The sequence below is a fragment of the Doryrhamphus excisus genome, chromosome 5 (genome assembly GCF_030265055.1).
Source record: "Doryrhamphus excisus isolate RoL2022-K1 chromosome 5, RoL_Dexc_1.0, whole genome shotgun sequence".
Taxonomy (NCBI): domain Eukaryota; kingdom Metazoa; phylum Chordata; class Actinopteri; order Syngnathiformes; family Syngnathidae; genus Doryrhamphus; species Doryrhamphus excisus.
Genome location: NC_080470.1, coordinates 13,167,330 through 13,194,191, shown reverse-complemented (window position 1 = coordinate 13,194,191; position 26,862 = coordinate 13,167,330). Strand labels below are relative to the sequence as shown.

Sequence of the window (26,862 nt, the reverse complement as noted above, 5' to 3'; positions counted from 1 at the left end):
CTTTTTTCCGGCGAGAAGTGCTTCACACCAATATCTGAGGATTGCAACCAACATATTTCTTGTTGTGCTGGGCATCTGAAATGGTGTCTTATGTTGCCAAGGAAACAGCATCATGAGTGGGGTGCACAAATTGTGTGGTCGTTGCCTTGGTGGAGGTCTCCTCTCCACTCAGCATCATTTGAGTTATTCCTGATTTGCTTGCAGGTGAGAAGAAGACGAAGAAGAAAAGCGTGTCATGAGATTTGGCATAAAATTCTGCCATTATTTTGACTCGCAGCCAAAGCTTTTCACGGCTGCACTGTGTGTTATCTGATTGCACACGGAGAATTTCCTCTTCGCCGCCGCAAATTGGATGGCTTGAGGACTCGGTGAGAGGGATTGGTGGCAATTAGCACCGGCTCTGTAGCACACCGACTCGTTTCACTCATTAAAAAACATTCCCACCTCCTATTTTTTGGGCCACCAAAATCTGAATATTTCAACCCCCCCGCCTCCTACGCTACATTGCAGCTGAGAGATACTCTGGGAAATCAAAGGGCTCACGTCTGCACATGCTTGTTAGTGAATGTTTGGTGTCAGGATTTATTAGATGGGGCAGAGTGAGAGCTGCTCATTTAAAGCAAAAGAACATAAATGTTTTTTACCAAATAGCCCAAAGCTATAGTCCTGACTTGTTAGATGACAGAGATGATGATGAGATCTCATATTTTGAACTCGGCATCAGCTGTGTGAGAGTAAAAGCAGCAAATACACCATGCTCCGAGTTGTTTTTGAAAACCTGGATTGAAATGTTCTTTCTTGTTGTTATTGTGGGGCTTTCCAGTTGTGTTTTGGGCCTTTTATTCCCGCTCTGCAGCCAATTAGAGTAGCAGCAGCTTGTCACTGTGGTCCAATGGAGCATGTCTCCATGTGACCACATATCGCCACCCCCCATTCCTTCTTCCCACCCAGTACTGTGGACGCATCATGACTGCTCAGGTCTGCAAAGGGAGGTCACCTGTGTCAATGGTGACACTTCCTCTGGGCCTCGGTTGTCCAGCTTTGTCTCTCTGTCTTCCTCTTTTTGTGCCATGTTTCACTCCTGGTCACTGCAGTGTTAAACTCCACAGTCTCCATATTACTGCCACTGGCCTGAATTGAAAGCTTGAATGAATCTGCATGCATTATTATTATTATTATGCATTATAATTATTATGTATATTATTAGATATTATTATTTTCTCTAGCATTAGTAAATGGGGGGGGGGGGGGCATGAAAACATTTCTGTCCCTCAGGAGGTCATGACAGAAAATAATTGAGAACCACTATTTTAAAGTGATGGTTCTAAATAATTCCACCCTCGGCCATCTCTGTGTGGAGTTTGCATGTTCTCCCCGTTCTCACTGTGCGTGGGTTTACAAAAACATGCTAGGTTAATTGGTGACTCCAAATTGTCCATAGGTATGAATGTGAGTGTGAATGGTTGTTTGTATATATGTGCCCTGTGATTGGATGGTGACCAGTCTAGGGTGTACCATCCAAAGACAGCTGGGATAGGCTCCAGCACCCCTGCGACTGTTGTGAGGATAAGTGGTAGAAAATGAATGAATGAACGAATTAATATTTTTCTCTTTAATAGTATTATCAGAGATTGATTTGCTGACTAATATATTGATCATTGCTGTATCGCCACATCGTGAGATAATTGTTATCGTGAGCCTTGTATCGCATATCATATCCTACTGTATCGTGAGGTACCCAGAGGTTCCCACACCGTACACTACAGTGTCCAATTTTGCTGCATCGCTCTGTTTTCTGCATTGCTCTGTTTTCTGGATGCCCTCATCTCCTCTCAGATAAAAGCAGTCCACATGCAGGTGTGGGGATAGTGGGGTTCACAACCACTCTCAATTACAGGCTTACCCTGACAGCCAACCCTACAACACCACCACCACTCCCCAACCCGCAATTCTGTGCTTTTGGACTCCCCTCCCAAAAACCACATTCCGCTGCTTTTGCAATGTCAGTGAAATAACAATGAATGCAACCCTATTGACAAAACTATTTGCGTGGGGGCGAGGACAAAATGGGAGCCAAATTTAGCAGAAAAAGTCAGTATCTTTGCAATATGCCTCTGTATTGACATTACAGTACATCCTATTCTTTTCTTTCTTCATCTTCCCCCTCTTTCTCTGCTGCCCTTCACCGTTCTCGTCTTCTCCCTGAAGCCCTAATCAAGGCTATCGGAGGAGGAGAGCGGAGACAGGAAGCAGAGCGTCTCCCTGTATGTTCACTAATGGGCCGCTTGTTGCAGTCTGTCAGCTGTGGACCGGAAACCTTTGCTGTTGACAGCACACCCAGGTTCTTTCTACGTCTAGCCCCTAATGGAAGTTGCCAGTAGTAGTAGTAGTAGTAGTAGTAGTAGTAGTAGTAGTAGTAGTAGTGGGAATAGTAGTAGTGGGAATAGTAGTAGTCTTTTGGTATGCATTTGTCTCCTTCAGGTGGTATCAGTCAGAAGTTGTGTTTTCATAGACTTCCTTATATGGACTGCAGATTGCCTGCACTCAGTAAAAGCTGACCTACGTTCCCAGAAGTTCTCAGGAGCCCTTGGGACTGTGACCAATCACAGGGGAGTGGGCTCGGCGGCAGGAGAGCCGGGGCTGGAGTAAAATCCATGAAAACACTGCTGGAAGAGGCATAGAGTCTGGAAGATCTAGAGAGCTCTCTCTACAGGAGTCCAGAACTCAATACAAAGTCCCGAAAATGAGTATAATAGGTCCCCTTTAACACATTAGGTGGTACAAACTCTATAGGCCACAAAAAGGGAGGAGATAAACAAATGTGATTGGTTTGGTGGGCTTGCTTGTTGCGATGAAGTGATTGTTGAGCACCTCTTCGTCATTCTCTCAACGTCCAGGCAAAAGCTACAGTATTTTATATCCACATGAAAACATCACAAATCCACGACATGTGCAGAAACTTTGAACTCAGTCTGAAACATTAGATTGGAATTCAAGCTAACTTAACGACACTGTATTCTGTTGATGTTTGTCACAAAATTACATCATAGCCTCGCCCCTTACAGATCTGTAGTATTGAGGTCTGAACTTGATCAGCTCCTTTCGCACGTGTGGTTGGGTTGTATTTTGAAAAACAGCATTCAAATAAAGCACATTACAAAATTGCCACCCTAACACCAGGTCATTTGCATATGCAGATACAAATACAGATAATGAATAATGAAGCAGGGTAATGCACTGGGCTAGGGAGCAACTCAACTTTCCGTGTGGTGTTATGATCATATGCAGAACAGTTATTTAGATGTTGAAAAGGCTGGATTTTGGAATGACATGACGCTTTAGTTCTTTTATTTTGAAAGATACATGGACCGTGGTGTGTTTGCTGATTTGATGGCTGGACAAGCGACACATCTGCTGCACACTCAGGGGGTCAGCGTGATCAATTACTCTGCGAGGCTTGATCAGCTCTAATTGGCCGCACAGGACCCACATTGCCTTAGATGTGAACACTGTTATTTTTGATGTATGCTGTACTCTCCAAAAGTGTGATATATACAGTATATGTACTGTGTGTATGTATGTATATATAGACTGTATATATATATATATATATATATGTATATATAGACTGTATATATATATATATATATATATATACTCCCCCAGCTGTACACTCTGGTTCTTTTCACCTCCGTGAACGCATGGTGGCATAGCATATCTGACATTAATGCGCCTTTCTCGGCTTCTCCTGCTGTACACACTGGTGCTCCTTGTCACGATAGCCGTATGAAGCCAGTTTGAGCACACCAGCCACTGTGATGTATAGCAAGGAAGTGTGCTGCTGTGTTACATATTGCTCGATACATGTGTACCGAACCGTGACCCCTGGATTGAACAGTTCAATACAAATACTGCACACACATATATATATATATGCAGGATGCTTGTTAGGCACACCTGCATAATCTAATGACATCCATTACAAAAGGGATGCTATTAAAATTCTTCCTATTCTATGGGAGGCGCTTCTCTCCCTTGCGGGCAAATCTTCTTTGTTGTATCCCACTGCACTGATCAATAACTCATTGCAGCAGAATGGGTAAAAGCAGTCAGTTAACATCAGTCACCAATTGTTCTCCATCAGTGGCAGCATCTCCTCTCGTCAATATCTACTTCTGGGGGAAGAGTCATTGCTCCCTTGCAGGAACTGAAATGGTGGCTTGTTTGAATATCAATATCAGTGCTATGTCTCTTTCTCCTTAAACAAGATTCACTTGCATGTTTGATCATTTTTGTACTGCAATGAGTAAAAGATGTATGAGTCAGTTTTGATGGTTTCCAAGCATGGACAGCCCGCTTTAAATCACACCATAGGTTTTCAATCATATTTAGGTCTGGGGACTGAGATGGTCATTCCAGAATGTTGTACTTGTTTCTCTCCATTGAAGCCTACAACCCCGGCACAACATCAACTTCAACTGTCACTGATTCTTGAACATTGTTGGCAAGAATCTATTGATACTGACTGGAATCTATGCTGCCTGCAACTTTAACAAGGCTGCCAGTTACATGCACTGGCCACACAGCCCCACAGAATGATGGAACCACCACCGAATATTACTGTGGGTAGCAAGTGTCTTGGAATACTGTGTTGTTTTTCTGCCATGCATACCACCCCTTGATATGTCCAATTAACTCAATTTTAGCTTCATCAGTCCACAGCACCTTATTCCATAATGAAGTTGGCTTGTCCAAATGTGCTTTAGCATACCTCAAGCGACTCCTCTTCCGCATGACTCCCATACAGCATACCGTTGTGCAAAGCGCACTGAATGAATGAATGAACGATGCACAGTGGCACTATCTGCACCAAGATCATGTTGTAGGTCTTTGGATCTGGTCTGTGGGTTCGGTTTGACTGTTCTCACCATCTTTCGCCTCTGCTTGTTTTAGATTTGTCTTGGCCTGCCACTCTGGGTCTTAACTAGGACTGTGCCTGCGGTCTTCCATTTCCTCACTATGTTCTCCAGAGTGGAACCTGACAGCTGAAATCTCTGAGCTAGCTTTTTATATCCTTCCCCTATACCATGATGTTGAACAATATTTGCTTTCAGGTCATTTGACAGTTGTTTGAGGCTACCATGTTGCTACTCTTCAGAGAAGATGCAACTTGCAATTGGCCACCTTAAATACCCTTTCTCAGGGTTGGCTTCACTTGTGTATGAAGGTCAAGGGGCAATGAGCTTACCAAACAAATTTTATGTTCCAAAAATTAGTGCTAAATGTATTCAAATCAATATAACAACAAGGGTGCCCAAATTCATGCACCTGTGTTTTGTTTGTTTCTTTTGGCTTTTTCCCTGATTTTGGGGTCGCCAAAGCCAATCTTTTTTACTTTTGTTTATATAATTATTGCACACTTTCTGTAAATCATATAAACATCATTTCACTTCTCATCTATCAGTGTGTTCGTCTGCTATGTCATATATTTAACTGAAATTGCTGATCCAAACAACCAGTGATTAAAAAAATATATATAAATAAATAACACAACTATAGTCACATTGCCACTTGTGTTATCCAATACAGTAGTTATAATACAAAGTAAGCCATCTTACACATAAATAAGTTAAGATAGACTCACATGTTAGCATTGACAGGGTACTTCCTGGTGGATATTGTCTCGTCATTGTAACGTTACTGACACCTAGAGACCAGTGTAGAATACTACTCTACTGCTGCTTTCTGTGGAGACGATACACTTCATGCAGTGAACATTCACCAGGAGCTGCTGTCAGTCGCTCTCTACACCGCTTACCTGCTGCTAAATATCAGCTAACTTTCAACGAAAGCCGGCACTGGGAATTGAAGCATATTGAGAATATATAATTCAATTTCTGAAAGGTGACCAGGGCTAGGTAAATATGGCTATGGAGGGGTGGAGTTAGACAGTAAAAAAAACAAAAAACACGCAAATCTGCTTAAGAGCAGTTATGCAGATTCCAACGGGTAGGTTTGTGGCCACCGGAGGTCAATTAGCATTCATAAAAGACAAATGAATCCGTAACTATGGCCTAATCCAAATTACGTTTGATCACCTTAATCAATTAGACTTGGTGGGGGTTACTGTAGCTAATAGAAAATTAACTGAGCGACGTTGGCGTCTTCATCTCACACACACAAAAAAGAGTGAAATCCACACCGGACATTTTAATTTCCTCGTCAAGGTGACTGAAGGAAGGAGTCCTTCTACTCACATTCCTGCACAAACACACACTCAGTTATTACGTCCCCTTTATTAAATATCCCAGCGGCCCCTTAATAGACAAATAGCATCTGATTCTATCAAGTCGCGTGCAGAGGAGGGGGAAGAATATTAACCGGGTTCTCTGCGCCGCAGAGAATATGTCACACTGAGCAAATGAGTAATTCCCAAACTGATTGATTGTGCCGGGCCAGGGAGAAACTTTAGTCGAGAGTGAAAGAGAGAGGGACTGATAAAAGGGGGCCATAAATGGTCCGAGAAGTGGAGGTGATGAGGGTGAAATGGAAAGGATGGCGGTGATGAAGGAAACAAGAATGGCTTCCCCCAGCCTTTGACCTCACAGAATCCACATATCCGCAAAAGAGACCTTTTTTTCAAAGTAGAAAAATAGGTGGGGTGTCACCCTACAGTATTAGAAAGGAAAACCTGTTTTATTTCCAATTTCCTGATGTAATAAACCACACAGGCAGCAAATAGTTGATGTGAATCACTATAAAACTTAACAACCAGTGCAGTGAAGTAGCTTGGTTTCTCGTCTGTTGGTCGGCAGAATCTAACGCCGGTCACCGTGGTGTTTCCTGCAGCAGATCAGCTGCCTCACTCAAGTACAGGGAGGGTTCAAAGGAACAGACTATTTTAAGTGTAAAATATTATTCAAGATATTACAAGGGATAAAAAAGGCTGCACGGCGATCAAGTGGTTAACATGCAGGCCTCACAGCTAGGAAATCCAAGTTCAATTCCACCCTTGGCCATCTCTGTGTGGAGTTTGCATGTTCTCCCCGTGCATGCGTGGGTTTTCTCCGGGTACTCCGGTTTCTTCCAACATTCCAAAAACATGCTAGGTTAATTGGTGACTCCAAATTGTCCATAGGTATGAATGTGAGTGTGAATGGTTGTTTGTCTATATGTGCCCTGTGATTGGCTTGGCGACCAGTCCAGGGTGTACCCCGCCTCTCACCCGAAGACAGCTGGGATAGGCTCCAGCGTCCCCCCGCGACCCTCGTGAGGACAAGCGAATGAAATGAAATGAATGAATGAATGAAAGGATAAAATATGTATACATGTACCGTGGAACCTTGGTTAGTGTCTCATCCAATCCAATTTTTTCTATAAGAAATAATATCAATCCAATTAATTCTACTACAATCTAAACTGATGTCCAGTTGGTAGACATACTGTCTCTCATCATACTGTACTTGTCTTCCACAGACAGGCGTTGCTACGTTTTCATCTCTTCTTCTTTGGTGCCCTCTGAGTCTTGGCCCCTCTCCAATTTATCCACCTCCTCCATGTCCGTGAGCTCCAGGCTGTCTCTCTCTCTCGCTCACAATGCAGTATCGATGTGGACACTTAGTTAGTCTTTCTCCACATGCACTCCTTCCTGTCTAATTAAAGCCGAGCTTGTCACAATGTGTGTGCATGTGTATGTTTGTGTGTGTTTGAAAAGTGTGCACGTGTGTGTGTATGTTTGTCTTCTCTTCTTCTCTCTTATCTCAGAGCTCTCATTAACTTTTGTTGTTGATTTTTTTTTTGTGCTAACTTTTCCTTGGCGTTCCCATGACAGCAGCTGTTAGTGCAAGCTAAATGCTAGGCTAAGTGGTAGCATGAGAGAACATTTATTAGCGCCGGCATTTTTAAATTGGGGGACACCCGGTTCCTTAAATTTTGTTTGTGCAGCATGTTCTCATCTTCATCTTCATCTTCATCTTCATGCTAATAACCCTAAAGTGCTTTGTGGCAGTTATGCACGAGGAGGCGAGGAAGAAAGTAAACAAACAAAAGCAAGCGGAATTATGAGACAAAACAAGCAAGTTAGGAACTTAATTGAAAAACATGTTAAAAAGGTGATTTATTTGTACAGGATTTGTACAGGAGTTAAACGCAGTATCCTCACCCTGCTTAGTCTGTGTATCAAGACCTGTATTGATTTTACATTGAGAAAACAGCAGTCACCAGGTGCTCCTCAGCAGTTTAGAAATGTTTTGAAGGATTAAATCCACATTTTCCACAAGTTACATTTGCATTATATGAACAGTAGGTGCCTTTGTGATTGCATAATCAATAGGTGTAATCTGGATCAATACAGGCGTCCCTCTATTAATGCAGTTAATTGGTTCCAGACCCGACCACGAATATCTGCAAAGTAGGATTTAATATTAAAAAGCTGGATATTTTCATGTCTATATGTGCCCTGCGATTGGCTGGCAAACAAATTGGGGATGGGCTCCAACATACCCTTGTCACCCCCAATGAGGATAAGGGGCATAGAAAATGGATTAATATATTTTCATAGTAATAGCATAGAATTTTTTTATGACATTCTAAAAATGGGTTTTAACATTATTAGAGTCCTGTGGACATGAAGTAACACCCCTATAGTCACCTTTATACTTGTATTACCATATAGAGTAGACATTATAAGTAATAATAACAAACAATAACTCGTATTATGCACTACTGCTGACTTTGTTTACATCACACTGCATAACTCTTTCATGCAGGCTACTGGACGGCCACCTTTAAGCATAGCAAGCTCCTGAGCTAACTAGTCAGTCTCCAATTTATTTATTCTAAACTTAAGAAAGGGTTTGAAACAGAGTGGGAAAGAAGGATAAAGTTAGAAATCGAAAACTACTGCCAGACTGAATGCAAAGTAATAATTTATTTGAAAAACCGTGAGATTGAGTAAGTGATGTTCAAACTTCGATGTTGTGAGGTACGACTGTATTAATGATTGAAAGTGCTCATTAATCAACCATAATTGATTTGAGGTCTGTCATAGAGCTTTATTTTGAAATCCCTCATGTTTTTCCTTGTCTTTTTTCCTCCTCAATTAGTCATTTGCTCCCCAGAGAGACTTTGATATTTTTCAGTTCGTTATATATGTACAGTACGCAGTGGATATAACTGGTTAAATGAGCATATGTTATGAGGCTAATCAAACACACACGTGCACACACAAACGTGCACACATCATCAGGGCAGCGTGTGACCTCTATAAGGAGAAACCACTTTCAACTGTTCATAAATTATCCACATAATTAACTCTCTCACATACACACACACACAAAAGTCTCTAAATAATTAAGTGTGACTCCCCACCTCGCCATGAATATGTAGCACACAGCTCCTAGCATTCTATATTCTTTAAAATCAATAGTATTGTTGTTGCCTTGATAGGACATCATGATCCATGAATGGCGCTTGGCACAAATCAATAGGCTATGACACATTTGAGGATGAGTCCTTGAGAGTTGCAATGACAAGTGCTAATGAGGAATTTTCCCCCAAAATTGACTTTTGGCCTCAGTGACATCAGCCCCCTTGTGTACTCAATCTTCCAAAAGCATAGGTCAAAATGCTTGAGGGAACGTTATAAAAAAAAAAAAAGGAAACGTCAAAAGTCACTTTTAAAATACTGATCTCACCTTTGACCTCCGTTGCTTCTAATATTTTTGGTTTGATATTGTATGTTACAGCAATAAACCTGGAAGTTTACTGTTTACCTCAGCTGCTGTAGCCACTTTGCTTCAGGCAGTTCTTCATATCAATGGTGATCTTCCTTTGATACAGAAGAGTTTAAAGATCCGGACTGAGAGTTGGGAGAGGTGTCAATAATTGGGAATAACTATGCCGATGTCCTGGTCTCTTGTCAAAATCAATGGTGTTCTTGGACAGAGAACAGCATGAGGAAGATGGACCTTAGGGGAGACAAAGGGAATGAAGAGGAAGAGTGTAGGGTGCTTGTGTGTCAGTGGGCATCAAGGGGAGTATTTGGTGTCGACCAGCGAGATGAGGGGAGGCGAGTCTGCACAGCCAATAAATTAGGCTCCTTCAAACTCCACTTTACATTAATGGAATCTGCCGCGCCGCTATACGCAGTCGGCCGCAGAGAGATGAAAGAACGGGGAAATGGCCGTGGACGGGCTCAGTGCCGGCTCGTCGCCCCTTGTGGTGCACATGCCCTCCTAGCAGACTTTATTGGGCCAGGGAGGTGTCTTTGTCTGATCACAGTCCTGTGGCTTAGCTTGTTTGTGTGGGATGCATTCAAGACCCATTCCTTATGCTGCAGTTTCTACGCTTGAATTGTTGCACCCTAACTTTACTTGACTTTACACTGGTTCCAGTCACACAGTTCTGATGTCCCATTGAGGCACAATTTGGATGTGCTGAGTAAAAATCACATGCAAACACACATCTTCAGATCTCTTCCAAATGTGGATAAAAAGTGAATATGCATTGAATCCGATAATGCCAATAATCCCTAAGAGCGGATGGCAAATTGCTAACATGGAATATTTTTCTGCCAATTTGATCTCTGACCAGCTCAGCTATCTTGATCAGCAACACACAGGCAGTGGAGGCTTACAGATATATATAAACATTTGTCCATTTAACTGGGTCCAACTGAATGAGCTGAGTCAAGTGGGTGCACTGTGCTCATTGCTCTAAGTTGGAAAGCAATATTTAGTAATATAACATATAAGATTGGAGAAACTCTTATTATAGATACATCATGACTTTCTACAGCTTTTTTTACTTGATGATTTGGCCGAGTGGTTAGCACAGTCAGGAGAGCAAGAAGACCTGGGTTTGATTCTCCACTTGATCTCCCCTCCGGTTTCCTCCCACATTCCAAAAACATGCTAGGTTAATTGGTGACTCCAAATTGTCCATAGGTATGAATGTGAGTGTGAATGATTGTTTGTCTATATGTGCCCTGTGATTGGCTGGCGACCAGTCCAGGGTGTACCCCGCCTCTCACCCGAAGACAGCTGGGATAGGCTCCAGCATACCCCCGCGACCCACGTGAGGATAAGCGGCATAGAAAAAGGATGGATGGAAATAGATGAACAGCAGCACCAAACTGAGCAACAACTCAAATGCATAAAATATATTTTTATGTATGAGTGAATTAATTTGACTGCCAAAATGGAGGATCAGAATTTACCACAAAGTATCAGCACTTTTCCTGGAAAAGGATAGGACATTTCATATATAAATAAACGACAATACAATAACAACATAAATATCCATCCACCCATCCATTTTCAATGCCGTTTATCCTCATTTGGGCCGTGGGTCTGCTGGAGCCTATCCCATCTGTCTTTGGGCAAGAAGCATGGTACACCCTGGACTGGTCTTCAGCCAAAGGCAGGGACAACATAATTATTGTAAACTAATTTTTAGCGGAAGAAAATTATTCTTTCTTTAATTTTTCCATCCTTTGTAGAGTTGTGGTCTCCTATAGAGCAGCTACACACAATAAACCGCACAGAAACCCTTTTAGATCTTCCAGAATCTTCACCTATTCAAGCTGTATTTCCTTTGATTTGTGCTTCCTGCCAAAACGGTCTGTTATAATTTATTCCACCTGAGGCCCGTCCACTCCTCTGTGATTGGTCACACGCTCAAAGTGCTTCCTAACTATGAATCATATAAGGAAGTCCGCTCCTCTGTGACATCACAAAGCGGTAGTTTTACCATGCCTTTTGAAAAAGAGCGTTTTGAGCCATCCCAAACTTCTTTCAGGGCTCACTTCCAAATGCGCAAAGTTTATCTGAAACTTTGGCATAGTTTAACATCAGAATACAACATTCTAACTACATTTATAGGACAGAAAAGTGGAAAAAGCACAATAGGTCCCCTTTAATAATCAACCTGTATTAACATTAAAAAAATACTAATAAAACAATCAAGTCAATGTCAATGATCATGTGTCTGATATCCAAAATCAACTTTACTGTTGCTTTATTTCCCAGAGATTTTGTGGAAAATAGATTAAATAGCATTTTATTGACTCCTCGGCGTGTGTCCTCTGGGAAATTAAGAATTGTCGAGACATAGCACAAACAAAGAGCCTTTCATAACTTTTATCTGATCTCAGTCGCCATATCATAGATAGTAAGATATGACTAAAAATAGTGTTCTCGTTGTGAAGTTAACCAGTTTAACGATGGCTGGCTGCGAACTGCCTCAACCATCTTGTGTCTGCAAACAAAACAAAAAATCAAGAGTTGTTGTGTTGTTGATGTATCTACCTACCCATGTGCCCTCCAGTCTAAGATACCTCAAGCTAGAATGACTGAGATACTCAACAAGAAACCACAAAATCACCTTAATTAAGATAAAAAATTTTTACTTACTTCTACAAGACAACGTATGTCACCGGTGAAACTTACAGAGGATGAAATGACTTCTCCAAGACTTTAGCGCAGGGGTCGGTTTTTTGGCTAAGAGAGAAGGTTCATTTTCAATACCGCTTATCCTCATTAGGGTTGCGGGGGTATGCTGGAGCCTATCCCAGCTGACTTAATGCGAGAGGCAGTGTACACAGTAATAATTAAGTTGTAGTGTCTGACCCGGAAAATACAGAGAGGACAGCTCACATTTGATCTGGCCACCTGTTGCGGTACAAAATGCATGTTTTTTAAAGAACACCGATTTCTGTAATGTTTTTCCTTAAAATGTCAGTGAAAAAAATGTATTGTGTTAAGAAATGTCTTTCACTGCACACAAATACTGCGAGAGGCTGCGTATTTGCCAGAGGTGTCCGGCTTTTGTGATTGGTGCTTAAAGACATTTATCGGCATATGCTGATCACTGCTTTTCCATAGAAATCGGTTGATATTGATTGGTGGCTGATCGATCAGAGCATCCCTCCTTCTTTCCACTCTATAGAAAATAGTAAATAAAATGTGCTCCATTGAAACATTTGTCACTGGCCTGCAGTATTATTACGCATGTCATATGGTAGCATTTTTAGCAACGCAAAACTGATAGCATATAAACCTGAATCTTGAGGACAATTATTGTACAATGGGCTACTTCAACCATCAAGTATATTCATCGAGGCAGGGGCCTGCCCCACACTGTTTTTTTCCTCAAAGGGAGTTTTTCCTTGACTCTGTCGCCAATGTGTTTCCTCATGTGGGCTTCTTCGTAATGGTTTAATGGTCTTTAATGTGTGAGGATGGTGGTTCTCATGTGCGGCGCCTCTTCGCTATCCACGAGGAGCAAAATGGGGGCTCCTGAGGGTTGCAACAGCTCGCTGCTGTGATAAGAGAAGCTCTGCAGGAGCAGACCCGTGCAGCATAAATCAACAGTAGCATGCCTAAGGAGCACACACACACACACATACACTATATACACATTTACAAACCTGTACACCACACACACATCTACCCACTCATGTAAAGTGCACGTCGTTCCCATAATCCCATATATGAAATTGCACAGACAATACGACGAGGCTGACTGAATGACTTCCTGCAGCATCAGTATGCTAGCAGTGTGGTCTTGTGTCTGCACCCCTTCCCCCCGCCCTACCGTCCACCTCTCCTTTATGATTCCCGCTCTCAGTCATACACCCACCCGTTTCTGTATGGCCTCATTCCAGATCCCATCCTTCTTTTTGAGGAAAATGGAACTCCATTTAGGTTAGTTCACTTACAGGACCTATGAAATATGTCTGTGTACAAGCCCACCTATATGACCCATTTTGTATCCTATCATTTTTTGGCAGCCTTCTGCTGGGCTACCAACTGCAGTGCTGCATAACATAAATGGTGGAGTGGGACAATGTCTGTGGTCTTATTCTGGGGCTGCAACCTGCCTAGGTGGTCGACAGAGACCCCCCCAGATAGCCACATCAGTCTTAAAGGGGATGGTCAAGAATTTGAGCCATAATTGTCTGTTGCTACATGTTAGCATATCTGATCAGCTCCGTCACCACTGCAGCGTCCAGAACAACCATGTCTGCCGTGTATGGGACATCCTGTCTTTGTGAGAGTGTTATAAGTTCTGCACCCTGCAAAATTTGGAAATGAGTACCACCTCAATACGGATATGGGAGCATGCAGACACTATGTAGCACTTTTAGTGCAGGAGGAACTTTTGTTGTGTGCGGGACCGCATTGAGCTACAGATGACGTATGAAGCATGTGCCCTCTGGAACACGATCGTGGTGGGTGGACTCAGTCTCAGCACCACCTGTCCAATGAGCGCGCACAGCTCACGTGGACTATGACGGTTAGCTTGAAACGCATGTTGAGTGCACTTATTTCAGCAGTGGTGCCAAGTTGATGGATGACTGCTGGCATTTTCTCTCCTCTGTAGGATGCCGAGGGCACAGAATAGGGAGTCGGCTGCCTTTACGGTTCAAAAGGTAGCGGATGCGGCTGGAGGGGCACAGCAGAGGTGGATAAACCTGCTTTTGATTCAGGTTTTCAGTTAATCATATGAGAAAACTAGAAATTAATGCATTGTGTAATACAAAGCGTGACCTTTGGATATCAGCATTTTGTTAATGTTCAGGTAAAACAAGCATATTGGCTTTGTTTGGCTTGAAATAAGCTATGAAAATAAGTGTTACAAAAATGAGTAGCTCTTGGCCATTTTCATTTTGTAGCTCTCACAAGAAAAAAAAAACGTGGTGACCCCTAATATAGCCATTAGGACATTAAAACATTCATTAGTATCGGACAATTTCACTCATGGGCGGCACGGCGGTCTGGTGGTTAGTGCGCAGACCTCACAGCTAGGAGACCAGGGTTCGGTCCCCGCCCTCGGCCATCTCTGTGTGGAGTTTGCATGTTCTCCCCGTGCATGCGTGGGTTTTCTCCGGGTACTCCGGTTTCCTCCCACATTCCAAAAACATGCTAGGTTAATTGGCCACTCCAAATTGTCCATAGGTATGAATGCGAGTGTGAATGGTTGTTTGTCTATATGTGCCCTGTGATTGGCTGGCGACCAGTCCAGGGTGTACCCCGCCTCTCGCCCGAAGACAGCTGGGATAGGCTCCAGCGACCCTCGTGAGGAAAAAGCGGTAGAAAATGAATGAATGAATGAATTTCACTCATGGATGATCAGGATTGGTATTGGTAATAAAAGCTCTGATCGGAACGTCCCTATTTCTAATGTCAATCTCCGAACCTGCAGATACTTTTACAAAGGTCTATTCTTTGTGTATTTTGGAATTGCTAGTTGTAGATGAAATGGAAATATGGTTCTATTGTGTGGGTCTGATAATCGCGTCCTGTATAATCATATGCTGTTGAAGTCATTAATGATGTGCTAACAGTCGATAACGGTCCTTACTTTCATGTCGCCAATACCTTGTTAATTAGCATGGGAAACGCCATGAATACCTTCTGTTTTGCCTTTGCCTCGAACACACAACAGCTGCAAAGCAAGAAGCTCGGGCTAGGCTATAGTCATGGGGCCAAATAACGGCATGTGAATTCTCTTTCGATTTTGGATCAACATTTGCAATAAAAGTAACTGTTGTAGGACATGGATTAGTTCCCAGTCTCTCTTTAATTGACAGTGTTCGCTCACAACAAAGGAAGATGCCAAGCTAAATGGTCTGTAGTTGTAAAAAAAATACAGTTGTAAACACCGCCAGTTAGGTGGATAGTTGGATGTCACGCGTAAAACCCCAAGAAAGGGATTTAAAGTGAAGATGGTATCGAAGGGGAAGCAGTACGCCGAAGCATAATCCAGGCCTTATAATACTGTTAGCATCCAGTTATATGATTTTTCTTCTACTTTTCTATGCAGTAGACAGAACCATTAATTGCCCTGCTGATAGCTGTCATCATGTGTGTCTATATATATATGTGTGTGTGTGTGTGTGTGTGTTTGGGTCCCAGTGGGTGTCTGATGGAAGGGTGCTCAAGTGTGGAGGACTCATCATGGCTTATTAGGGGCTCGCGGGGGGCCACCCAGCTTTGGCGATAGAGAGAGATGTGGCGAAAAAATGAACGAAACCTTGCAAAATTAGAGTGAGGATAACATGAAAATACATTAAGGACGAGTGAAATAATTTTTTTGTGGCATTGATGTCTGGTGTTAATCTGTTACCATGCCAACTCATGATTTGGCATGTATTTAGCAGCCTTATAATGCATGTGCTTAATGTGTATACATGCAGTAAACAGTGTGTCTTCTTCAATGTCAAGCTATACAGATTATGTGAAACTTGCCTGGTCTGACCCGGGCACAAACCACGGTCAGCAAAATGAGAGGAGAGAATGCTCGGTATCAAGCTAAAAGCCCGGACTGTCGACTCAATGTCTTAAGGCATCAAACCAATTTACCTCCGACCAGCTGCACCAGGTGGTATCTGTATGATCCCCATACTTGAATGTGCTTTGTTTTGTTTTTACACTCTTCCAAATGCAACACTGGCCGGGGAAATGTATGCAGTATGTATTTTACAGATACACAGTATACCGTATTTTCTGGACTATAAGTCACTCCGGAGTAAGTCGCACAAGGCCAAAAATGCATAATTAGGACTTGTTGGATTACATTTTTTGTCTCTTGTAAAATTGCTGTTGATTTTTTTTTATTTTGCTGTTTTTGTTTTCTATTTCATTTATATTTTTTGTGTGTGTTGCGGGTCACAAATGGTCGCACTTTGAACACCCATGCCATTTACTGTACAGTGCATATAGGATTCTTTCATACTATATATAGACAAATGCTGTCTGCTGTTAATTTCCTGCGGAGCATCATAGCGGCACATAAAGCCGATAAGAATAAAAGGATAAAAGACTTCACACAACCTTGTAGGCCATGATTAATTCATTTCATATTCTTCTTGCTGGGAATTAATGTGCACTTAATATTCAATATTTCTATATGCATCTTCACATTCAGGCGATTGCAACATGAGTATTATGAATGTGGGGCGCATAGCATGTGTGTCGCGGGGGGGGTGAGAGGGCGAGAGAGAAGGAGAGACATAACACGTTTTTTTTTTTTTTTAATGAGTTTGTTAATAGTGTTTCGGCTCACCAGTAATGCTTGAGTAATTGAAGTTGGAAACAAAAATGGAATTGTAAGAGGCAATTTAGGGGGGGTGACTGCAGAAGTGGAAGTCACAGCATCCCCATATGTACAGTAGTTCATCATATGTGAACTACTAATAAAGGAGAAGTCATTTATTTTGCCAGTATGTCTCTATATGCAGTGTGTATTAAAGTCTATTGTGCACACTATCCACTTTTTACAGATATACTGTATGCGTCACACCCATATGGATGCCATATATCACATTCAATAACCTATTCATTGAAGAAAAATAAAATCTGTAGCTGACTGATACTTAGTACAGCTTTGAGCTTTATTTTAAGATGTGTAGTGAAGCCTTGGAAAAGAGCGTTTTTCTATATGGCGTCATGAAAAGCACCTTCAATGCTTTCTGCTTAGGACTGTTGTCTTTTTCCTGATAAACAACAAACAGCAATTCATTTGTTGCCATGTACATGAGAGCTTGAGAACTCGCAGCTGTTCAAAGTTGCACCTGTGCTAATGAGCTAACGGCGGTGGCGGCGGCAGCTCCTCGTCACGTCTGCAGTCTTTTATTCATTCATGTAGCGGAAAATTGAGGGATTCATTCCCATCTTGTCTCCAATTAGACGTCCCTCCATTCATCGTGCTGCTCTTGTCTCTTGTCATCACAAGGTTTGGCTTGTAGAGCAGGCCATCGTGTCCAAATGGAGTCGAGCCCCGCGGTCGCCCCCGTGTTTGTTCCTCAGGCACGGTTGCATTAGCCTCATCTTTTCTCAGTATAGTATGTGTGTATGCCTTTGTGTGTGTGTGTGTGTGTGTTTTCCGGCTTTGTGCAACATTAGCCTCGCAGTCACAGGTAATGATCTCATCTTCCCGCTGGCGTTGAGAGTCACAAAAAGAGAATCAAACACACACACAGATTGGTATTGTAATATAGCTCTAATAGCCTCCCTGACAAGTGCTTTTTCTTAATGCCCCCTTTTCTCCCCTCATTCTCCTGCAGGTGCACGCTTTTAGGAGCTGTGATATGGATACCAGGTGTGGTGACGCTCAGGTGAGTTTTCTGAGGTATCGCTAGTTCCTGGTTCCCATTTCACTAATGTAAAAATGAAAGTGGATGTGCTGCAAAATATTGATGAGGGGCATGGTTTGGGCCATTAAAATGTGGTGCAAGTCTGGATAAAGGTATAGATTTATGGAATTTTTTTAAATTTTTTTTTTTTACTGTGCAGGCTGGGTTTTAATTACAGTAGTTTAGCCCATGGTGAGCACATCTGAGCTCCCATAAATTCACCCATCTCCTTGTTTTTTTTCGATTAATAGTCATGGGGGGGGGGGGGGGGGGGGGTAGAAATAAATAAATGGGTGAACTGATTTCGGTATCTGCAGCATAGCAGAGTGGAACTATGCTGCCAGTGCAGAGTAGTTTCAAGTATGGGCGTGAAAAAGAACCGAAATGACGCTAACTAAATCCGTTTTTCTGTTAAGTAATAATGTAATTCAATGTAAAAATGTTAACACAAAACATATTTTAGTAGTTTCACAATTTTTACATTCATAAAACAATTCCAAATGTATATACATAAATGATGAATGAACGGGATAAATGAATATTTAAGATTAGATTTACCTTGATTGAATATGTGATTCTTGATGTGAATGTTCCCAAAGGCAGTATCTGGCAGTGAGACATTACAGGGACACCATCTTTCTGTTTTGCTGGGAGTTATGTCTTCAATTCAAGAGTGCTTCTCACCTCAATAACTAAAAAAGGAGCCAAAGAAAGTTTCAAGTGCCAGTATTTTGACACTATAAATACACTATTGAATTGAATTCAAGAAATAACTCATGGAGATGGTTGTGTCATGTTGTGTCTCGCTGCCTTTGGGAACACTCACATTTTTTGAGTCAACCGCTGATGATATCAGATTACCGACGAGCTGACTCTTCACACTAGAATACCTAAGGTGTTTCACTCCAGGGCTGTAGGGTGCTGTAATGCGCCTCGAGTAAGTGACACTAGACCAAAAACTAGAGATGTGCTATACCACTGATTTCGTTTACGATACTGACTAAAAGTCAGGCTGGTTTCTGCGATATCAACTACAACAAGTACATTTTTCATCATTATCCGTATTCTTGTTGAAAGAATATATGCTCATTATGTATTCACACTGCTCTGTGATTGGCCGGTCACACACAGCGTATCCCGACTCACATAGCAACCAGGCTGCTAATGCCAGTCACCTCGTCATCTACGTATGAGGTGTGTTATGAAGCTGAGATATTGTCGCTACAGTACACCCTCATGCCCTGGTGCCATCCCGGAGGTTATCAGAACAGTGTACAGTACAGTACATAGCGGGGGGAGTGGCTGCCATGGTGCAGTATAGTCAGACACCTGTTCCAAGCAGACTCGGTGCTGCATGATTAACGTGGATGGTGGTATTAATGGTAACGATGATTAAGGGTGCAAACAAGTCCAAACAGCTATGTGTTTTGATTTGATAAATATTAAGTAATTTTGATCACATGTGGAATTACTACAGCTTCTGCTTGGATATTAGCACACACCGCAGCTGTTTCACTCCCATCAAAAAAACATCCACACTCTGGTGCTTTAAACACTAAGGTAGGTTGGATTGCAGAGTGTGGCTTAGGTTATTTAAGTTTGTCAAAATATAATGTATTGGGCATAGTATTTGGCTATTCATACAGTATAGTATAATATATATTAGTATATAGTGTAGTATAGTAATATGAGCCACTTCCTGCTGCATAATGAGTTTATTGTTTTATATTGTTTATATGGTTTAGCCTGTATATACATACATAAACTCAACTGATAAGATGACCTATAATGTGTCAGAATCCTATTAAAAGAGCACACATACTGTCTGTGGCATTTTAACTAATCGTCATATCCACATCCTGTACATAGTACACAGCAGTGCTGCATTGTGGGAGCTTGTCAGCGAAAGGGTCACCGTCGGTTCGTGCGTGAGCGCTCAGGTCGCAGCTAATCTTGTTGCAGTCTCGTAAATTCACCTCCAGACGTATTGACGGCGTCTGAAAAGGACGCTCTTATTTATTTACAGGCGGGGACTGATGCCTGACAAACTGTGATGAAAGGGAAGTATGGCTGGATGCATGCTATGTAGTGTAGTGCACGGTTACACTTTTTAATGAGGTATACAAAACAACTGTTTTTTTAAGCAAAAGTGAGTCGAAGCACTGTAACATGCCTGTTTTTTTATTTTGTGTGGCATTCTACACAAATTGAATCTTAATTTATGTCATCTTTGCAGTAAAGTAACACTAAAGGACATACAATTCAGAATGCTTGGGGGAGAATACCTACCTAGTTGTGCTGGAGATATTCTACTGATGGGTCTTCTCAACTGCAAAATAGTCTGCATTTTTGTCCTATATCTGCACACAGTTAATTTTAAATGATGCATGCTACATAAAGCTTTCACCAACCCATCCTCTTCAAACTTTCAGGGATTGTCAGTTTTTGTCAGCCTAAGAATAATAAGTAAGATTTGAGTATGCCTGAACCAACATTGTAGATATTCTTTGTCACATCTCTGGTTTGTCTGATATAACTGTATTTTTAAATGTGCAAAAGTCTTATTACACTAATCCTTTGTTTTCATGGTTAATTGGTTCCAGACTCAACCGAGATTTGTCAATGTCCTCAAAAATAGAATTCCTTGTCTAATCAAATACTTTTTTAGAAAGCACATAGAAAACCTGTTTATTACCTTTTTAAAAATATCATTAAAATGCTCTAGAAATCAAATAACACCCCTATAGTCACCTTTGCACTTGTATTACCCAATATTAGTAGGGATAATAAGCGAAACTAAGCCCTTTAAGACTTAAGACTGTATTGTTGCTACAAATGTGTTCCTCTATTCAAACCTGCAATGTTCTGGCAACTATATCTGTTCCTAGTGTGTCTCACTAAACATTACAGTAAACATCACAGTCAACATACACAGTGACCAGTGTAGAGTACTACATATCATCACAACGTCTTTGAATGTGTCTTCTGAATGCTTAATATTGGTATTTTAGTTCATTTAGCCATGTTTATGCTGAATTCATGAGCAAAAATATGTAACATTACCATTTTTAAAGCTAATAGGCTGTATTCAAGCATGATATAGCATAGTTTATTAAATAATATATTTTGGAAAAACCTTGATAAAGTGAAGTGGCGAGGGATTACTGTATTTATAGAGAGTAACTGACAAATGTGAGTACAGCCCTCACATATGTATTGATGATAAGCATATGGATGACACTGACCAAGGTGAGTCTTATAGTAGTATAGTATAGTAGTAGTATTCAATTCCCTCTCCAACACTGTCCATACCTCCGTTTTGATAGTTTATGCCTCTTACCTGCTCTTTCCGCATTCGCTTTCTGCAGCTGTGAGATAATGTAGACTTAGCTTTCTTTTCTGCAATGAGATCTCAATGAGTTGAACGTCCTGTAGGCACCTTACAACTAGTAGAATTAATAATGCATAAGCAGGCGGGAACCATACGCACATACTATTGTCATGCACTACAATTTAATTAATTTCACTTCAGGTCACTACAATAAGTAAATAAATTACACGCAAATTGTGGGACAATGCAGAGACAAAATTCACCTTGTGCTTTTGCACCTCCCTTTCTTTTACTTGAGGATGCCCCCACGGATGCTCAATTGGGTTCAAGTATGCAGGAGACATACCTGGCCACTCATCACCTTTGCCTTTAGCTTCCTCAGCAAGGCACATGTCATCTTGGAGCTGTGTTTAGGCTCCATATTGTATTGGAAATCTGCTCTTCTTCAGCATGTCAGAATGAATGTTTTCCCTCAATGAACCACAGCTCCTCAGTGCTGGCAGCGCTCATGCAGCACCATGTTTACTTTCTGTTGTATTGTCCCTTGAGAACAGTTTCTGAAATGCGAGGGTTGTACTTAATTTTGTGAGATAATGTCTTTTTTTTTTTAAGATGAGATCTGGTTATCCCAGCTACAAGTCTTGTTTTTTTTTAAAGTTAATAATGATACTCTGGTCCAAGCTTTCACAAAGAAATCCTCCCTTTCTCCTTAACATTTGTCTCGCAGAATGGTGTTTTCTGTCTCATTAGCATGCTGCAAAGATATCAGAGGGGAAAGCAGGTTGTCTTATCTTAGCACAGCAAGTGTTCACATCTTTTCCTCCTGAGGGCACGTGTAGGTGTTTGTCTCTGCAAAGTGGGGAAAACTCCACAATAACTTCACAGACAGAGATGGGGACAGACGCTAGCGGAGTAGCAAAGTCTGAATTGTAGCACGGTTCATTTCAAGAGCAATGCAACATTGTCGTCTTTTGTTTTGGAACATAGATAGCAAAATAATGACAAGAATACTATGATCTTCTAGGAAAAGCACGCAAAAGTGTTTGTATGGAAGTATGCATGCAGTATATTTTTCCATAGTGAATATGATCAGAACTATGTTGTGTGAGAAAAAGAGTTGCTTTGTTAGATTTGTTTGCGCCACCGAGCTGAGACAAACCGAGGGCGGAAAAGGTGAGCAAAGGAAGCAGACGCAGATGAGGTGGCGATGCTGAGGTGAGGATATCACATCAACAGAAAAGGCAAAGAGATGGAGGTGTGGGAGTGTGTGTACAGATAAAGAAGGTGAACTATACTCTTGGGCGGAAAGAAGTGTATAAGCACCACCTAAGGACAACAACAACAGGCTGTATCGATAGTTTACAGTTTAGCTCAACAGGGTTAGATAAACAGTAGCCTCCCAGAAAAGTCAATCATTGCTGTCCTCGCTCTCCTCCTGGGAAGGGAAACCATTCAAGTCATCCTCTTCAAGTGTTGGAACCGAACAGCCCCACGATTCCCTCCTCACACGATATCGGTCTCTCTCCTTTCACTGTCGCTACCAGTGTCACTCCCGCCATGAGACAAATCAGCCTATGTGAGCTTGCTGTCCGCTCCAAAATGCAGCAGTCCAACCCCTAAAACGCATCGGTGACAGTGGACCTCCAAACACTACTCCATGCTGCCAAGATCCACCAGCAGACCCAAGCAAAAGCCAATTGACGGATCGCCTTAAACCTGAAAGCCCCATCACATGCATCTCTCCACGGGTTCTTCATGTTGAGTAGTGATATGTGGATTGATACTGAAATATCGATATCGCCGATACCAGATCTTTAGGCTCTAAAATTGATTCTCAAATCAAAAATATTGATACTTTAAGTCATTTGAGATACTGTCATGTATATCATTAACAGAAAACTAACTAAATTATTGCAACCTTGTCGAAATAATATGCAGTTGTTTAAAATAAATGAATAAATAAGATTTCTTATGCTATTTATTTTATGAGCTATGTTATGATTTAAAATACATTACTTTTTTTTTACTTTTTTTCAATACGTTATCGGTATCAGATTGGTATCAGAGATACCAGCCTGAATTTGACTCAATATTCAATCGGAAAACTCTTCTCTTAAGTGACACAAATACCACTTCTCTTTCAGTATTTTTTTTTTTTTACTAATAATAGCCTTAGTCAACCACAAAACAGCCATCATTTATGAATTAATTATATTTTGAAAACCTGTGATAGAGTGAGCAAGCGATATTCGAATTGTTCGATGCGGCTGCACGGTGGGGAGTGGTTTGTGCGGCACACAGCTCGGAGACACAAGTTTGATTCACCACTTGGCCATCTCTGTGTGGGGTTTGCATGTTCTCCCCATGCGTGGGTTTTTTCCAGGTACTCCGGTCTCCTCCCACATTCCAAAAATATGCTAGGTTAATTGGTGACTCCAAATTGTCCATAGGTATGAATGTGAATGTTTGTTTGTCTATATGTGCCCTGTGATTGGCTGGCGACCAGTCCAGGGTGTACTCTCAGGGTGTCCTCTTGCCCAAAGACAGCTGGGATAGGCTCCAGCACGCCCACGACCCTCGTGAGGATAAGCATTATAGAAAATGTATGACTAGAACAAATGCATCGATATGGAATAAAATTCCCAAGAAGCTGTCATAATAATCACAGCAAACCAGCATAACATTGAACAGAAATTGATCATTGAAACACCGTTCTGGCGACATACAGTGTTATGTTGATGTTCACAATGCTAGTGTTTGTGAAAGCATGTTACTTGTCGATGGTGGATAATGAGAAGTGTGTTGTGTGTCAGTGTGGACAGCAATGAGGAAACACCTCAGTGGTTGGTTAACCGTGTTGGAATTGAGCACTACTGTTGGGGTGTTAAGGTCGGCAATAAGGTTTAAAAACAACGGCAGACACTGTGTGCCTCTGTGGAGACATTGCATTACTTCTGAGACATTACTTCCACAATATCACCTTGAAGCACTCTTTGCAGGTGGCGGAGTCTGCATTCATTTATAACTGCAAGGAGGCACAGAAAGCCATTGCGTTTTTCGGCGGCACCGGTGCTATAACTATAAGTTTTGGTACACATTCTTACTTTTAAATTCCTGCATCATGAGTCAATTTTGGAGACACTTCCAATACACTATCATTAGCCCTCTGAGACTTATTTCAAATTGGAGAATATGGGACCTTCAGCTCCCGCAACTGTTGGCAGATCTTGTTGGCAGATCTCCAGGTTTTCTTCTAAGATGTTTAGTGAAACTATTGGAAGTGAATTGGTGAGGTCATCCACGTGAAGGAGGTTTTTCTGATTGTAACTTTAAAATCGAGCGTTTGAGTGGTTCTTCTCTCAAAAGTGGGGATGACAACATTTTGTTTGGTGCTGGTAAACATGCTCTAGGGTCGCATATTATTGTTAGAACGTTATTTAAAAGTCACTTTTGCATAATAGGAGAACAGGACATGCTGCAGGGAAACATAACCTCCTCATGGTCAAGTTTAGGAAGTACATCCTCCTCCACCCTAGCTTCCCTTTCCTTTCATCTCCTCCTCATTATACTTTGCTAATATACATTTCCCACAACCCCCCTTCCCTTGAAAGCTGCAAATAGGACACTCCAGCGGTGGAGGGGTTAAGCGGAGCCCTCTCTTGTGATTGGCTGGAGTGCAGCAGAAGGCGGTAACCAGGCAACCTCCTAGAGGGAGAGCACGGCAAAGGAGAGGAGAGGGAGAAGAGGGAGGATAGTGAGGAAAAGGCGCTGAAAGAAGACCGGCATAGTTTGGAAAAAGGGATTGTGTTTAGAAAGGTAGAAAAAAGATGAGCGAGAGAGGAGAACAAAAGATGTGAGAAGCTTCCTCTCTCCACGGGATGGACAACTGGATTATAAATGTCCCTGCTCCAACTCTCTGTGGATGTGTGAATGAACCAGGAGGAGACACTCTGGATTGGATTGCATTCTAAGAAAAAAGAAGAAAATACACCACTAACCTTTTTTTTTGTACTGTAACTCAAAATGGGAACTAAGTCTAACGATTTTTGCCTCCAAGGTGCAAAGGTGAGTGTTGGAATGAACCGGCAAAGTGATGCCCCCCACTCACTGCAATGCAATATCTGTTGGTGCATTGACATCTCGTGCATGTGTGTGTATCTGTGTGTGTGTGGGGGGGGGGGGGGGGTCAATGCAACATATAGGATGTGCGTGTGTGATTAAGTGGGGATTCAAAACTGCTGCATTCATCTGGCATCTCATCATCAGCATTGGGTGCTGCACCACTCATTCACGATTAAAAGTGCTTTAATACATGCTCGTAAAGTTTATTTGGCCGTGTTCACACTTCCTGTCAGGGCATCCACGTTTAGCATCCGTTTGGGTTGTCTGTGAAGTGAATCAACACCGTTAATTGTGCAGAATGAGAAGGAGGCGGTGGCTGGTTTAGTGTGCAGAGGTTTGCCGGGGATGTGTGCACGACGCCGGGTCTCACCACTGTTGCGTGTGTGCGTGCGCCCAAGTGTGTGTGTGTGTGTGTGTGTGTGCACGCCATGAAAATGGGTTGAATGGGTTTATCTATTGGGTGTGCTTTTGAGGTAGTATTTTCAACACTTGTCACTTTAAGTAGACTTGCCTTCATGGTGTGTTTGGCTGCACAGCTTGAGTGTGACTCTCCTTAATATTTTGTCCACTGAAACTGCATGGACTGCAATTTAACCAAAATACTTTTTGAGGCTTTTACATGTCAAATTTAGGATTATTTTGAACATTGAAGTCTTTTTGTATTATTTTTGGTAGTTACAGACTGACATACTTCATTAATATATAGCCTCACCCCCCAGAAAATATTGTTATTTATTAAAATATTGATTTTAATATTATATATTTTTTTAAAGAACATTTAACCAAATATTCATGTTTTTCCTTGCATTCATGGGGAATCACTGGCCACATCATTAGGTACGCCTGCACAGATTTTCTACCAGACCCGAATCAATAATCCACCCATTTATCTTCTGTGTCGGTTATCCTCACTGGGGTCACAGGGGTATGCTGGAGCCTATCCCAAATGACTTTGGTTGAGAGGCTTTAGTAATAATTATAATAACAATGTTTAGTTTTGATTGATAATGGGATATTTTATTTTTGTTAATTTTTTTTGGTTTTTAATGTCTTTTGACTTTAAGTATTATATTCATGCTGTGGAAGTTAGATGTCATAGGTCAATTTCATTAGGCCAAGAGAGCATATTCTTGTCAAAATGGGCCCCACTCGCTTCTCTATGAAGGGTTAAGACAAAATATTTGATACAGCATGGGATCATTCAAGTACTTTAACAGAAACAACCTTTAAAAGTGCAGCTAACTTTTTTAATGCATTATTCTTGCATGCT

General features: G+C 41.6%; 1 protein-coding gene across 8 annotated transcripts in view; it reads left to right on the top strand.

Annotated features, from left to right (window-relative positions):
- The window catches only part of dab1a (DAB adaptor protein 1a), a 206,394-nt gene that overhangs the window by 90,414 nt on the left and 89,118 nt on the right, over positions 1-26,862 (top strand). For 7 of the 8 annotated variants that reach the window (XM_058072455.1, XM_058072452.1, XM_058072454.1 and 4 more), the window contains exon 1: positions 25,199-25,535. The gene's annotated coding sequence lies outside the window, so the exon portion shown is untranslated. Of the gene's footprint in view, positions 1-18,070; positions 18,122-25,198; positions 25,536-26,862 lie in introns of those variants that run through there. The other variant, XM_058072449.1, reaches the window with a different exon arrangement.